General features: G+C 38.1%; 1 long non-coding RNA gene across 3 annotated transcripts in view; it reads right to left on the bottom strand.

Annotated features, from left to right (window-relative positions):
• The window catches only part of LOC104913934 (uncharacterized), a 60,663-nt gene extending 47,395 nt beyond the window's left edge, over positions 1-13,268 (bottom strand). Inside the window, exons 1-2 of one of the 3 annotated variants that reach the window (XR_014887583.1) lie at positions 12,333-13,268; positions 7,271-7,374 (exon numbers count right to left, since the gene is read on the bottom strand). This is a non-coding gene — a long non-coding RNA (uncharacterized LOC104913934). The remainder of the gene's footprint in view (positions 1-7,270; positions 7,375-12,332) is intronic. The other 2 variants (XR_014887582.1, XR_014887579.1) reach the window with 2 other exon arrangements.
• Between the last annotated feature and the right edge of the window lie 4,458 nt (positions 13,269-17,726).

Here is a 17,726-nt window from a genome sequence, read left to right as displayed (position 1 = left end):
TTCCAGTAGCCACCTGGATTGCCTACAGCTTGCCACGCTATTTTTCCAGCAGATGTCTGGGTGGTTGAAGTCCCCCAGAAAGATGAGCACTTGCAATTGCAATGCCTCATGTAGCTGGAGGTAGATGTAATCATGACATGCTCAATTTGATCGGGTGGCCTGTAGTAGACATTGATTATAAGGCTCCCTTTGCTGCCTTAGTCTCTGTTACCCATAGGCTTTCAACTTGCTCATAACCATAATTTAGGGACAGCTCTTCACATTCTATTCCTTTCCTGATGTAGACAGCAATACCCTCTCCCTTCTCTCTTTGTCTGTCCTTTCTGAACAGCTTGTAGCCACACTCCAGTCATGGGAATCATCCCACCAGGTTTCAGCGATGGCAACTATATATCATGGCTTTCTAGTAGCACAGTAGCATCCAGCTCCTCCTGTTTGCTTCCCAAGCTGTGGTGTAGAGGCACTTCAGCTGGGCAGCTGGTCTCGTCACCTCCTTAAAAGATAACTCCTTGATTCCTTTTAAGTATTTTCCTTTATTTTCCCCACTGCCTTCTCCTATTGTCCCAGCAGTCACTGCCTCATCATCATAGGATTTTGTATGTGCTGCAGTGTTGCCAGCATCTCTCAAGGCAGCAGGTCTTTAGATTAGTAGGTATTAGATTTATTCTTACAGAGAAAATAAAGAAGGAGAAGAAGCAGAGAAAGAGTTTGAAGTGTCAGGAGATTATTTCAATGAATGAGTAATAACATGACAATAAGAAGCTGCTTCAAAAATAGTACAGAAGCATCTCAAAACCTTTCTGAAGTTTTTTTTTGCTCTCAAGATCAGAGAATACAAACTGTGATAATCCTACAGGATAAGCACAAAAGCAAGAATATGAACTATGCAAGAAATAAATGTAGAAATTTGGGGTCTTTTATAATTTTTCTAGTTAAATTCTATAGCATGATTATATTTACCACAGACAGCAGACAATTGTAGAAAGAAAAAGCATTACCAATCCTCAAATTATGCCTTCATGTTCCTGCTGCAGTTCTAACCTCTCTTCCTAATCAAATATATATACATGAATAGCTATCTCAGCATCCCAACTAGAACTCATATGTTGCATCTTAAATTATTTGAAAAGTATAATAACTTCATTGAAGAACTTAACCTCAATTCCATCAAATTCAGCAGCAAAATTATGGGCTTTGGGGGAAGAAAATAAAAGAATCACACAAAAAGAGAAAAATCTATTGAAATTCCTCATTAGTAGTTCACGTCTTCCTACAGAATATTATTATTGTAGGAAATCACTGTAAAAATGCCATTTGCACAATGTGGAGAAGGTCACACAACACACCACAAGCAATCAGAGAAACAGAGGACACAATAGTCATTTTCCTCCCCTGATACTTCCAATGGAGAACAAACAGAACCAGATGGTTAAGCCACAAACTTTGCTGTTAATTTGCATGGATTAAACATCTCATAAAGTGCTTGTATCACATTGGTTTATTTACAGGAAAAAAGATGTGGAGAAATTAAGTAACTGTTTCAGGGTGGTCCAATGCTGGGAAACCTAACTTGAGATGCCTTGGTATTGATCTTAAGAAGCTCACAGGTCTTATTAAATTCTAGAACTCTAGATCACCCACACAGTGTTTTGTACTGCTCCTCACCACTCTCTGAGTGAAATTTTTTCCTCTAACATCTAATATAAATCTCATCTCTTTCAGTTGAAACCATTCCACCTTGCCCTATCACTATCAGATAATGTAAAAAGTTGGCCTCCCTCCTGTTTCTAAGCTCCCTTCCAATACTGGAAGGCTACAATGAAGTCTCCCTTGAGCTTTCTCTTCTCCAAGCTAACCAAGCCCACCTCCCTCAACCTTTTTTCACAGAAAAGGTGCTCCAGCCCTCTAATCATATTCAGGGAGGTCTTCTGGACCTACTCCAACAGCTCCATGTCTTTCTTGTGCTAGGGGACCTAGGCCTGGATGCAGAACTCCAGATGGATCTTCACAAGGGCACTGTAGAGGGGGACAACCACCTCCCTGCTGGCCATGCCTCTGATGATGCTGCCCAGAATGCTTTTTCTGTCAGAGAGGGTGGGTAGAGGGCCATTATATATTATTGTAATTGAATTTAGAAACCGACAAACAATACTATAAAAAACAGCACATAAAAAGTAAGTTCAAATTGGTGAGCCTGTAAAGCATCTTAGTGCACCATGTGCACATACTGACTCAGGTCAGAAAGCTTTGAGTTTCCTATACTAATGTCTACTGTATGATGGTGACAAAGAAGAATTCCAGAGAAATTCAAAGCAAATGTGGTAGAAAAAATATCTTAAATGTATTAATAAACTAAAGCATTGTGGAATCAATTAGAGAGAGTTTTTGAAAGAGAAGTTTAGGTAAGAATAATTTGAATTATCTGAAACACCAGGGCTTGCATTTGCTCACAGAAAACAATAAAGTAAGCAAAATCTAGTGCCATCAAGAAATTGTCCAAATTCAGCATTTTGTCCTGTGCAAAATACTCTAGAGGAATAGTATAGATATGCATAAGGTTTGCAAATACCATGGATATCATCTCATAACATTACACACTATATTAAAGAGAAAGGTTTATGTAATAAAGAATGATAAAAAAAAACACAGACGTTTCCATTATAAACTGGCAGGCCATAAAATCATCATAAAAAGCATTAAATCCACCTAAATATGTGAAGTTAAAATGCGACTTATTTTGTTGCCTCTACATTTTAGCCACAACAGAAAAAGTTGCAATGGGCAACAAACATTTAACATGCTGCTCTATGAGAGGCTTGTCATGGGAAATATCTCAAATTAATTTATTTAATAAGTTTGCCATGATAGCCAATAACATTTCAACAGAAAGGTTGCTCTTTGGACTAATTAAAACTAAAGCTTTTGAGACCTCTGTATTCTTCTTTTCCCCCCTCTGATGCATCTTCAAAGTATAAGAGATGAAGAAATATTTCTGAGATTGTTTATTAAAGGTAATTTGATAGAGTTTTGAGCTCTACTAATGAGCTCATGTTCCTTGCATATTAAATAATATGACAGAATAAATCTACTAATTTAGTCCTTGGGCACTGGGCCACATAAAAGAGCAGATCCAGTAGAGCTCTCAACACTTCAGCTATCCATTGTGATTTAGTTAGTGTATATTCCAATTATATTTTCCTAAACTCAGATCTCATGACCACACTACATATGACAGGAAAAAAAACCCAAACAACAACAACATTATAATTTTAAGATGCCTTCTGTTGAATAAATTTATTTTAGTGTAAATACAGCAAAGAACTTTTGTCTTAAAATTTAAGTATGGACTTCAGTTTTGTTTCTATTTGTATTAAAAGGTTTTTAAAAATATTAACAGTGATGAAAGATTTACAGAGAAAAAGTAATCTAGAACTATTTAACCAATATCATCTAGAAGATTTCCCTGATTTGAGCACACAAAAACAATTCAGACAATGATAAATCCCACTTACTCCAAATACATCACACCCCCTATAGGGATGTATAAAAAAACAAATTCTTAGATAGATAAGTATACACTAGAATACATACATAACATTGAAAAGGATGAACACTTGAGCAAAATCCAGAAAGAAGACATAGATCAAATGGGTATGAGAGATTATTCTTATAGAATCATAGAATCATAGAATCACAAGGTTGGAAACGACCTGCAAGATCATCTAGTCCAACCGCTCTCCCATCACCACTGCTACACAAGCTACTCGTAGCTCCTTATCCAGATGCCTCTTGAACACTGCCAGAGTCAGAGGCTCCACCACCTCCCTGGGCAGGCCATGCCAGTGCCTGACCACTCTCTGAGAGAAAAAGTTTTTCCTTCTGTCTAACCTAAATGTCCCCTGGTGGCACTCGTGTCCTGTTTGTTAGCTGGAAGATGAGCCCAAACCCCTTCTCATCACAACCTCCCTTCAGGAAGTTGAGAGTGCAATGAGGTCTCCTCTGAGCCTCCTCTTCTCCAGACTAAACAATCTCAGCTCCCTCAGCCTCTCCTCATAAGACCTGTGCTCCAGACCCCTCACCAGTTTTGTTGCCCTTCTCTGGACACGTTCCAGGGTCTCAATGTCTTTTTTGTAGTGAGCTGCCCCAAACTGAACACGATACTCAAGGTGCAGCCTCACCAGTGCTGAGTACAGGGGCATGATTACCTCTCTGCTCCTGCTGGCCACGCTATTTCTAATGCAGGTCAGGATGCCATTGGCCTTCTTGGCAACCAGGGTACACTGTCGGCTCATGTTCAGATGAGCATCTAACACCCCCAGGTCCCTTTCTTCTTCACAGTCATCCAGCCACTCAGCCCTAAGCCTATAACATTGCTTTTATGCCATTGCCTCAAAGCTTGCTGAGGAACAAGTCCAAACAAGTCCTTGACCAGGGTTGTGAAATCCTCTGTCTAGAGAACACCGATGGACAAGTTCAGGGGCAACAAGAGAGAGAGATAAGTCGCAGATTAATGTCCAGGAAGCAGTCCTTTGTATGGGTTTATCTCGAGGGAGATAGCCCTCTCAGGCGGTACTGCATGACTGTTACCCAAGCGCCCAGGAATGCCATGTTGGTAGAAGGATGAAAAAAGAGGACTTAACAACCATGAGATTAGGTTTTCTGACAACAGATTCGTCATGAAGAAGGTTTTTTTCTGACATGAGAAGCCTCACATCTACAATATAAACACAAACTACAATAACATTTGGTGAGAGATACTATGTGCCACAGCTTGTCATGAAGATTAGGGACTGTCTGCTGCGCAGAAAGTTTAACATGACCCATTAACAGAAGCACATAAAATAGCATTTTTTATCTGAGAATTTGCTTTATCAAATAGTTTTATTGTATTCTTTGGACCTATTATATTTTCTATGGAAATAAACATGAAGCGTTACTTTTGGAGTGACCTACATAAAATGCTGCATATTTTGGTCATTGTACATTGTGCAATTGTACAGGTGAGGCTGATGTGCTCAGAAAATTGAAATCAGTCCACAGTATCCTTCACAGACTGAAGCATGAAAAAAGAAACAGTTATGGACTGACATACTTTTTTTTTTATTAATGTCCCCAAAGTATTTTTTTAAAGCCTATAGTCTGAAAACTGTAATGTGCTTAAAACAGAATGATTTTTTTTTAACTTGACAATAATAGAAAAATTTCTATTATAAAAAAACATAAAAGGGAAGAAGGTAGAACAAATGAAAAAAAATATATTTACACCAGGCAAAATTCATAAATGCTTATGCCTGATTCCTTAAAAAACATACCTACTACTATCAGGGCAACAAAGGAAAAGCAACACTTTTAGTAGAAGTTCAACTCTTATTTTGTTAGAAGTTATGTAGCAAGCAGCTTAGTGATACGCTTTCTGAAATGAAGTATATACTGAGCAGAAAATTTATAGAGAAAAAAAATGTAACTAATTGTGATTAGTTGTAATTCCAAAAAGTTGACATTCTAGCTGCAAATTACTTCTCAAATGTTTCTTATTCTACACACTTCATTTGCATGCAGAGCTCTGGGATCACAAAGCAGAATTTCATTTGCAAATACTTTCCAGAATTTCAGAAGTTTATACATCAAACTGTCCCTATCTATTCTTTAACAAATGCATAGCAGAAACAATATAGATGTGTCTGTAATATCTTAGCAATGCAGAGGAAAATGAGGTATTCCAATGAAGAATACAAGAAAAAAATCCACATTGCCCTACCAGAAGTGGACAAATGCCCTCAATGTGCCAACAACCATCTGTTCACCACTCCTACTTCACTCCCCCCATTAAAAATAAAGAAATACAAAACAATAACAAACAAAATAAACCCCACTGATTTCAACTAAATGCCTTTGAGGCTATGTCTATATAGTTAGCATGAGATTGTAATAGCAGAAAATACACCATTTATTGCACAGCTAACAAAAGATGAGTAGCCTGTATTCATAAAGAACCAAAACGAATTCCTAGGTAACATTCAATTGATTCCATTATGTAGACAATAAAAGTTCAGGATGTGGTACAAGCAAGCACATGGTCCAGCTGTATGTGACAACTAACACTCATAATTCTGTTTCATAAATCTCGATTGCCTCAAGCATTACCATCTCCTGGGCTTCACCAAAAAATCTAATTTCTTACATTTATTTATTTTGTACTTGGATTGAGCAGCTCACATTTCTCCTTGAATGGTACTGATGGTTATTTATCAAAAAGGAAAATAAATAAAGATAAATTGATTTTTTTTTTAAGTTTAATTTCTACCTTGATAAAGTTCTTTCTACCTTCTTTCTTCTTGCTATCACACATCTGGAATGCAATCTAAAGAAACTGTATCACAGTATAAGAAGGAAAAAAATGAAATGTATTCACAGGGAAAACTAGCTCATACACTCCTATAGTATTGAAAGTACATTGTCCATTCCATTTTCCATTTTAGTGGATTTCAGAGGGAACAGTTGTGCTAAATTGATAAATAAATCAAAGTTATCCAGGCAGCAGCAGTTGAATTTTTGAAATCTTCTGTGTCTGCTAAATAAAAATAAGGGACTTGATGTAGCATTTATTAATAATGATATGTCTTCAAGTAACACAGGATATTAACTTGCTTGAAAGCTTCTAGATCAGAAAAACACTACCACAGGAAGCAACAACAACAAAAGAATGGGATCCCACAAGATAACAGATTTTTTATTCTATTTGGCCAGGTTATTTTCTTACAATTTTCTCATATCTTTTGCCAAGCCACTCCAGACATGACAAAAAAGTTGATGTGATAATGTTTGCCTATATACATATAGTTTTTATATCATAGAATCACCAAGACTGGAAAAGAACTCCAAGATCATCCATGAGTCCAGCTGCCCACCTACCATCAATATTTCCTCACTATACCATGTCCCTCAGTACAACATCTAAACATTTCTTAAACACCCCCTGAGATGGTGACTGCACCACCTCCTTGAGCAGCCTATTCCAATGCCTTCCACTCTTTTGTAGAAGTAGTATTTTCGAACATCCAACCTGAATCTCCCCGGTGCAATTTGAGGCCATTCCTTCTAGCCCTATTGCTAGTTATGTGGGAGAAGAGCCACCACCCACCTCACCACAACCTCCTTTTAGGCAGCTGTAGAGAGCAATAAGATCTCCCCTGATCCTCCTCTTCTCCAGACTAAATAATCGCAGTTCCCTGAACTGCTCCTCATTAGGCTTGTACTCCAGACCACTCACCAGCTTCATTGTCTTTCTATGGACACGTTCCTGGGCCTCAATGTCTTTCTTGTAGTGAGGAGCCCAAAATTGAAAATAGAACTCAAGGTGTGGCCTCACCAGAGCTGAGTACAGAGAGAGATGTGTATATATATAAATATGTTAACATTAAAGCAAATAAAAGATAAATTCATTTACAGATATTATTAAAAGAAATTTTATCTTAATATTTAGAAATGGGAAATTTACAAGCCACAGGTTTCAAAATTCACGTTATGATTTTGCTCCTAGGAGACTTGATTTCAAAAGATATAGTGCAAGAAAAAAGGAGATAGTTGTATGCTCATTGACAGTATGTGCAAAAATACAATTAGATTGAGCAGTCACAGAAACTCTGAAACTGAGGTATATTCACAAACATTTTACTCAAAGTAATGACATCTAAAAAAAAAAAAAAAAAAAAAAAAAAAAGAAAATCAGTATTATCCTAAAGAGAGTGGTGCTTGCTTGTGTTAACAAAACTCATACCAGGGATCAATTCCATCCTGAAATTGTATGTTTGATTTTAATGTAGTAAACAAGAGTCTTCACAAGACACTAATGAGAATATTTGTGTATTTCACATGAAATCAGCTAACATCAGTAAATACTAAATGAGTACAGCACACAAAGTAATGCACTTTCAAAAGTTGAGTTTCCACATAATGGTTGTAATAGTGGGTCAGAACCAGAACCAGAAAATCAATTTAGTCAAGGAAGATAAAGAACAGAAAACACAGGTGGGAGGGAAGTATTGCCTAAGATGTAATTTGTCCAACTTCTTTAAAAATAATGTCATTGAAAAGTCTACTAGAAAAAAAAAGCGAAGCAGCTCCAGAAAAGTCAAATTTTGTGATCCTTTTCTGGATTCATTCCAACAGATCTGTGCCTCTGTTGTACTGAGAACTGCACATCTGGACAGTACTCCAGGTGAGACCTCACCAGCACAGAATAGAGGGGCAGGATCACCTCTCTCAACTTGGTCACGCATCTTTTGATGCAGCCCAGGATACGGTTGGCTTTCTGGGCTGCAAGGGCACATTGCTGGCTCATGTCCAGCTTCCCATCCACCATTACCATTAGATCTTTTTTGGCCGGGCTGCTCTCAATCCTTTCATCCCCCAGTTTGTTGGTAATGAGGGCTGTCTCAATTCAGGTGCAAGACCTTGCAGTTGGATATGTTGAACCTCTAGATGTTCACTGCTCAAGCCTGCCTAGGTCCCTCTGGATGGCATCCCATCCTTCTGTTGTGCCAACCCACCCCACAGCTTGGTGTCATCAGCAAACTTGCTGAGTGTGCACTCTACCCCACTTCATTACTTGACCTCATTTCATTACTATAATAGCAAAGCAGTGTTGCTAGATCGATGAAATTTACTTCAAAATAAAGCAACAGAACCCAGTAAAGTCATCAATAAAATAAAAATCCTAAAGGCACATTTTCAGTTTAGTTAACTGTGAGCAACATAAATATTAAGCAGGCTGTGCATTTTCGTATAACATGAACAAAAATTCAGCACACTGAAGAGAAAACCAGACAAACCAACACAACGTCACTGAATATAAAAATATATTTTTTTGTCTTCCTCCAAATAGATATATTTTAAAATAAGGCTAGAAAAAGGATAAGATGAAATTCTTCAGTAGGGAATAGAAGAAAGACTCTAGTACAACAAAACAGCTTTCATTTGTACCATCATGCTACATTAACAGAATATATTATTGGTATTTTTATAGGTCATCATGTTAACAGACAAATCATAAAACATTTGCAAACTGCAAAAAAGTAGAAAAAATGCTTGGCAATAAAATGCTAAACCCAATTAGAAAGGACATATCTTTCAGAAATGAACTCAGAAGAAAGTAGAAAATTCACTAGAAATCCTTGAAGTCATCTTCTTAGTATTAGCTCACAGAAATTACAGTTGGTGACATCTTGTGTTTTATTGTGACATTAATTTATATGAAACTGAACTTAATTTTTAAAAGTTTAATTGGAATTCTGATGCAGTGAGTCTCTGTTAGAGATAGAAATTTAATGTGTTTTAACTGGCTGTAGCTTTAAGTTCCTCTGAACCTTTTTTGAATTGAAGTTTCTTTTACTACCAGCTATTATATCACCCAGGTTGGAAAATGTTCTCATGCAGCAGTGGACAGAATGCTGATGATGTAATTCATGATTATGTAGAAGGAGATTGTAATTACTGACTTTTAAAAATAGCACTAGATAATTCCCCCATGACCTCTTCAAACCAGTGGAAGCTCCTGAAGGAGATGTCTTCATAGAGTAATTAAGAAGCTTAGGGATGTGAACACCTTTGGGAGGGTTATTTTCATTTCATATTCTACCATCTATACTGCAAGTTTTAATACAATTAATAATTCCTTTTTTTTTTTTTTTAAAACACATCATGATGTATCAGCTATTAGATTGATGTGAGTAGAGAGAAAATAATAATAATAAAAAAAGTGGCCTGGAAAATATAGTCCCTCCATATCTAGCAAGACTGAATCTTCTACTATTGTTAACCAGAAAGACTGAGTTATAGCTTGAACTCCCAAAGTATCATCAAACCACATCAATAAACATGCTAGTTAATAAACTACTATACGCTATTATGTTACCTATAAATTTCTGCAATGATGAATGAAAAGTGGTCATAGGTTTAAATATAAGGGTAAGGAAATGGTTAAAAGCCCTGTTGTCAGAAGGTGAAATAAAATTGAGGACTTCTTAAGAGATTTTTTAAGTTTTTTTTTTTTAGATTAAATATTAGAAGGAAGTTTTTCCACACAGAGGGTGGTGATGCACTGAAACAGGTTGCCCAAGGAGGTTGTGGATGCCCCATCCCTGGAGGCATTCAAAAGCAGGCTGGATGTGGCTCTGGGCAGCCTGGTCTAATGGTTGTCAACACTGAACATAGCAGGGGGGGTTGAAATTCGATGATCACTGTGGTCCTTTTCAACCCAGGCCATTCTATGATTCTATGATTTTCTACCACAATTAAGTTTTAGTTAGAGGTGGTCGCTCTATGGTATTATTCTCAGTTTTTATTTACTTGTGGAGTAGCAGGACTTACATATTAGTTCTAGCACCTGTTTTTTCCTACTTGCTCTAATACAAATATTTTCCTTAAATTCTCTTGCTACTATTTACTTTTTCTCTCTCTCTTTTTTTTTTTTTTTTGTTTTGTTTTGGAGGAAAAAAACCCTAACACAACTAAGAAAAGTTCTAGACACACTGCTACTAATACAGCTGTCTCTCTAATAGGCCTCCAGAATAGGAAGAAAAAAATAAATACAACACCAAAACCCAACCAAAAAAGAAAAGACAATAGAAAGTCAATCTGTTGTTCTGTAACTGGAGTTCTTTGTTCAGGGCATCATCCTGTGAGTTTGATCATTTCCTATAATGTTCAGGCACTCTAGCATATGTTGGGCATTTGTCTATATCATTATCATTTTCATTCATTGCATAGAATATTTAGATAGACATAACATTTCCAAACGTAGTCAGATCACTTTTCTGTTTTCAGATACATTTACAAGAACATAAGTCCTGCATTAATGTTGTTTTGCACCAATTAAGCTTTCGGGAAACCTGCAAGCTAAAAGTAGAGAGTTCACAAAAATTTGCAAAGTTCTCTTCTATCTTCATGCTACATACATGATCCAACAAAAGCTTGTGATGGACTAAATGCCTTCAATTTGATACCATCACCTTATATAGGCAATGCAGAGAATGAAGACCCTCAAAGCAATATACATCTTCTCCACTGGAATTAATATTTTTCTATACCTACTGAATAGCTTGCCTTCTCTTTATAATCTCTTGCAATGAGGGTTAAGCTTCCTACAGCCCATATGACGCAAACAGTATGACAACATGAATACAAGGTATTCAAAAACACCTGAAGTGTTGGCATTTTTTTACTGATCATGGTATATGATAATATAGGTAGCCAAGATGCAAATAGAAGAAATGTTTACTTTTTAGATACTAACTAACTCATGTTTTATACTTATTTTTGCATTTGGTGTAATATGTTTGAGAGAATGAATACATGAATTGACTTAACTGCTGCCAAGAGAGGTTATGGATGTCCCATCCCTGGAGGAACTCAAGGCAAGGCTGGATGTGACTCTGGGCAGCCTGATCTAGTGGTTGGCAACCCTGACAATAGCAGAGGGTTGAAACTAAATGATCTTTAAGGTCCTTTTCAATTCAAGCCATTCTGTGATTCTATGATGAACATTATAATCTTTTTCCCTGATTACTGATAGGAACAGATACTGACATAGCAGTGGAGAGAACTTCAGGAATTTCATTTAAAAAAAAAAATAATCTATGAACAAAAAGACATCAAAAAACCAAAAACCCTAGAGTATACAGAAGGGGAGTTTTATGGAACTAGGCTGCCTCTTATAGGGACCTAAATAAACACAAAAACGTAAGGATCTGTTCCGTGTCCGAAGAGTTGTGCTGACTTTTGATTTGACGGTGACAATTCAAAATATACTGTTCAAGTTTTTAACTTACTGTAATACAACTGTCTAGAATTATACCCTAAATTATAATGCAAATAAATACAGACATCATACCATTTGTTGCATTGTTATCCCTGAGACAACTCAAGGTCTTCCTGCAAAGTGCAGTAAAAATTAATCAAGGATATTGCTAATAAACTCATTTTACTTTTATAGTAGTTCTCCTTACATTTTTAGATCATCAGCACAAAACTCTTTTTTCTCAAGAAGGAAACATGAAAAGAGAAACAGTGGTTATAGAATAAACCAGTTCACAACTTTCTTCCTAGATGTTTCCTTGCATCTAACTAAGATCAGCCAACACTCGGTTTATCTACGTAGTCTGATTATATTCCTTGTAATAAACAAAATTAAGCAATTATTTCTCGACTTTATCTGCATGTACAGACTTTTCATAGCCACAATAAGAGGTTACATAGGTCTTCACAGGAAAAGGCAGTAGTAAATGCATGTTTAACAACTTGAAACTGCAGTAAACAATACCCATCGTTCTTACCTTTCCCACGCAGCCCATAATAACATCACATAAGGTAAACTCATGTAGAACAGCACAATTCTCTCTTGATAAATATGTGCAAATTCCCTCACACGTGAATAGCGCCAAATCAGTGGCAAAATAGCAGGATCTACCAATAGGCTCAAGAAAACAAACAAACGGCAACAACAAAAGAAAACACAACAAGGAAGCAAGTTAGATCCAAGGCCTTTTCAAAACATCGACACAGGAGCAATAGCAGGTGGATCCAGACTGTAGACAAACTATTTATATTAATAATAATTAAAAAAAAAAAAAAGTGAACAATCCAGAAGACAGACCAGATTCATGAAAAAACAAACAAACAAACAAACAAAAAACACAACTACTTAAAGAGGAGAGATCTAGGGCTCATACAGGAAAAGCAGCAGTAAGGCAAGACAGCAGTAAACGGCTAAAAACAAACACTTACCCATAACTCAGGGTGAGATTAGGCTCCTGGGACTTTGAACTGTAGGTGTAGGTTGGAGTGTCACAAATGAGGCTGGTCAGGACAATTAACACCTACAGGTGCAGCACCCTTTTGCAGTTTATGTCCATGATTTTTTTAGCCTTCTTTTTGCTGCCAGTATTTACAGAAACACATTTGTTGTGCTTACAATTTCAATTCTATCTGAGTTCTGTCTTTCCTAACTTTGTCTGTGTACACTCAGACAGCATAACTATCTTTCTCCCAGGTAGCTTGTGCCCTCTTGCAGCTATTTGTACTACCTTTTTGTGTAAGAGCTCAGTCAGCAGCTGTCTGTTAATCAGGGTTCCTGCCAAGCATATGTCACAAAAAGCTGAATTCTGTTGCCTTGAAGTCCAGGAATGAGGCTCTTCTATTTGTTTTGCCAACTCTTTTGAGGAATATTTGTCAGTGCACCCAAGGCTGAATTTGACCTCTACATCTTCATCCAGCACTTGTATGCTACTAAAGCATCCATCAGAGCATCCCCCCTAATCGGATCATTGAACACCTACATCCAGAAATTGCTATTAACAACCTCCCCAGCACCTAATATGGATTGTTTGTGCCCAGACCTATTACAGTAGATTTATGGGGGCTGAAGTCCTCTTGAGTACAAAGATCTGTGATCATGAAGTTTTATTCAGTTGTATGAAGAAAGCTTCATCTGCTTCCTCTTCCTGATCAGCTGGTCTGTAGCAGCTGATGCATTTTCTTCCATATAAGCCTTAATCTCTTCTTAGCAAGATCAAGACAATATTTGGGCCTACATGTCCTGGATCCTCATTACTTTTAAGATACTTACACCCCTGGCAACATTACTGATGCCCAAATGGATGAGCAGCAAACTACTCACCCAAATGGATGAGTAGTCCAAGGACTTGTTAAGCCTTGTCAGTCTCTCTTCAATATTCTGAGTCCCAGACAGGCAGCAAATTCCCTGAGACATCAAACCATGGCAGCTGTCATGTCCATCCCCCACAGAAGTGAGCCCCTGATAAACCACCTTCTTCTCTTCATGTAGACCCTCTGTTTCAGGATCAGCTAGCTCTTGTGTCTGCACTGACAGTTCTTGTCTCTCCTCACCAGTTCCCAGGGCAATGTGCCTGTTCTACAACTGCAGTTGTACAGGACGAGAAGGAGCCTTCCTCCTGCTGCCAGAAGTCATACATTCCTATCCAGCCTTCTCTCCCCAGTATTTCATCCACTCCTCTTCTGAACAGCCACCAGCTGTCTTTCCATTCATCCCTCATGAGGCTTGAGCTTTTTTCCATCACTCTCTCCCTAAAGAAAATGTTCTGTTTATTCACCTTGATACAATTCAGTCTGCTCATGTCTTCTTACAGCTCCATTACCTCATTAGTCAGTATCTCAATCACAGCTCACATCCCAAAGGTAAGGGCACCCTCAGCCCAATCCTAAGGAGCAGCACCAGCCACTTCCTGCAATAGTAGGCTTTATCCTTACCTCAGAGCTCCTTCTGAGTCAAGGCCTCAGATTTCCTTAAAAAAGTTCCAGCTGATGCTGGAGACCATGGTGAGTTGATTAGATTAACAGGCTCAAGCAGTCTTCAGCAGAGTTTCCAGGCCCCTGTGCATTAACAGCTGCAACAACTGCAGCTCTCCACATCCATAGTCTTTCCAACAGGTTATATACTTGCTCTCCACGCAGCAGCTGTATAAGTTCTTTTACAGCCTCTGAATAGCAGCCAGTTGGAAAGAAGAACTGTAGGCACCCCCAAATCCAGGAACTGTCAACACAAGCTGAGTTTCATAGCTGACAGAAGCCTCCAAAAGCCAACTCTCACCTGCAACTAGCTGCCAAGAGATCCCCCAAAAAAGACGATCCCTGAAGAAGAAATCTAGAAAGTGCTGTGACAACTGTTACATCTCTACTAAGCTGCTTCTCTTTGTTGCGCTTAAGCACAGGCATAGTGAGAAGTAGTTGTTAGCATATGGGTGTTATGAATGTATTAAAAGCTGAGGAGGTTTCTGAGAGCCCAAGCATAGTCGTCTTGCATGATGGAAAGGAAAAGATTTTCTTAAGGAATTTGAAGGGATTCTATCATAACCCAGAAAGCTATTAATTGAATACTGTCAAACTAAAAGTCAAACTGAAGAAAAGGATGCTCTAAGAAGAATGTGCAGGCAAATAGATGGTACAATGGGGGGGCAGTTAAAATCATTGTCAAAGCTCTGAAAATTTCTGGCATCACTTGCAAGAAGACCCTCCCTCTACTAGAAAATCCTGAAAGTTCTTGGGAACAAAATTTTACTGTTCATACAGTCAGATGTTTCAGATTTTCAATAATTTCTAACAACAAGTTTTTCCAGATATTAAATATACATGTCAGTGAACAGACACAGAAATGATCTACTATCCTACATGCATAAACTGTTAATAGATATATATTTACACTACTGAGTAGCACAGCTCAAATGAGGCAAATCTGAGCAGCACAAGAACTGTGCAGACAATTAGACAATTATATTATTTAGGCTTCAGGAGATTTTATTTTAGTCCTATTCTGGGATTGTGGACTACATGCATATTAGCATCTGGAAAATACTACCCACAAACCTGGAGTACATCTGCTGCTGTGGCTTCATCTGAAATGACCCCAGTTCATGCTTTCATGCTTTTTGGAAACTGTTCTGTGACATGAACTTTTTGAGGTAGATAGATTTGCTTCAAAAGATTTGAATTCAGATGCGCATATACATAGAACCACTCTCTTAAGGAATACAAAAAATCCTCCTCCTGTCAACTCTAAACCTAACTCTAAAACGTTTTCATTGTTTGGAATCCTTGAACGAAAATATCAGCCGCTTACCAACAACACATAGCTTCTGAAGAATTCTTTGTCCTTCTCAGTCTGGCTTCATACTTTTTGTCTAATGCTGTTATGGTTTGTTAGCTCCACTCTCCATCAGCTGAAGCAGACTGACTACCAGTGTGACCTTGGAATGAAAAAAAGACATCCACGTAGGATGTAGCTGAATGTGTCATATATAATGTGTTCTGCTTATCAATGAGCTTGCCATCGATCATTCCTTTCGAAACAGTCCCAGAAATTAATTATAGGCAACTTTTGCACCCTAAGCACATCCTTCCAATGACAAACAAGATGTTTCAGGGTTCAGTGATATCACAGTTCTAGCTTCAGATATGCAACATGTGAAGCTTTGAAATAAGATAAGTGATTTGCAGCACAGGTCCATATACATTTCTAGCCACAGAGGATTCCAGTGAGCATACGGGAGATCTGTAGTGAGATCTAGGGAAGACAGAAGAAATGCAAGATATAATACTGCTCATTTTAAAATGATAGTAAGTTTTCCTTTCCAAACTTCAGAGACTCCACTGAATCCTCTTAATACAAAACATGCACATAACAACTGTATTCTGCAACTAAAAGCTGTGTCTGCCTAAGAATAAACAAGAAATTACCTAATTATGCATAGTTATATACAACTTCAGGTCTCTCTCAGGTAAAAATAATCAAATTTGGTAAAGTTTGTAATATACTACTTTTTCCTACAATTATAAGCAACCTTCTGAATTTACTATCGGCTGTTTTTATCTTAACTCCGTATTTGTTAGCTAAAAATATTTTTAAAATAACACAATCTTTTGAAATGATGACTCTTCTTGTTCTTCAGAAGAAAAAGCATGAAGAATATTTCACCAGGGCTCTACTGTTGTACAGGTTTCTACTATCAGTCAAATCAATTTTAATGATTCTGAGTTTGATGTATGGACTGTGTGTTAAGTGAGATCTCCCTCCATTGTCATCCATCTTTGCTGAGACAGTAAACTAGTACTGTGTTGTTAAAATCATAGAATCATAGAATCACAAGGTTGGAAAGGACCTACAAGATCATTTAGTCCAACTGTCCTCCCATTACCATTACTACCACAAGCCACTAAACCATATCTCGTAGCTCCTCATCCAGACACCTCCTGAACACTGCCAGAGACAGAGGCTCCACCATCTCCCTGGGCAGGCCATGCCAGTGCCTGATCACTCTCTGAGAGAAAAAGCTTTTCCTTATGTCTAATCTAAATGTCCCCTGGTGCAACTTGTGGCCATTTCCTCAAGTCCCGTTTGTTGGCTGGAAGAAGAGCCCAAACCCCTCCTCATCACAACCTTCCTTCAGGAAGTTGAGAGTGCAATGAGGTCTCCTCTGAGCCTCCTCTTCTCCAGATTAAACAATCTCAGCTCCCTCAGCCTCTCCTCATAAGACTTGTGCTCCAAACCCCTCACCAGTTTTGTTGCCCTTCTCTGGACATGTTCCAGGGTCTCAATATCTTTTTTGTAGTGAGCTGCCCAAAACTGAACACAATACTCAAGGTGCGGCCTCACCAGTGCTGAGTACAGGGGCATGATTACCTCTCTGCTTCTACTGGCCATGCTATTTCTAATGCAGGTCAGGATGCCATTGGCCTTCTTGGCAACCAGGGCACACTGTCAGCTCATGTTCAGATGAGCATCTAACACCCCCAGGTCCCTTTCCTCTTCACAGTCATCCAGCCACTCATCCTCAAGCCTATAGCACTGCATGGAGTTATTGTGGCCAAAGTGCAGGACCTGGCAAATGCTTCTGGGTTAGACATAACTTGTATTTTCAATCCTTGAACTGTATTTAGATACTATAATGACACACACAATATAAATATTACATGTACAGATACCAGAGCTTGATCTGTATTTTCTTTGAAAGTCATGTTATAGTGTTCCTTTCCAGTTAAAATATCATTATAGCCAATGTGTCCCTGTCAAATCAGGTTTTTTTAAAGTGCACTAAGTTGCCAAGCAGAGGACGGAGGTCCAGATGGATGAAAAACTTAACATGAGCCAGCAGTGTGCCCTTGCAGCTTGGAAAGCAAATGGTATCCTGGGCTCC

The sequence above is a fragment of the Meleagris gallopavo genome, chromosome 1, assembly GCF_905368555.1.
Source record: "Meleagris gallopavo chromosome 1, MGAL_WU_HG_1.1, whole genome shotgun sequence".
Taxonomy (NCBI): Eukaryota; Metazoa; Chordata; class Aves; order Galliformes; family Phasianidae; genus Meleagris; species Meleagris gallopavo.
This window is presented reverse-complemented; position numbering and strand designations above follow the sequence as displayed.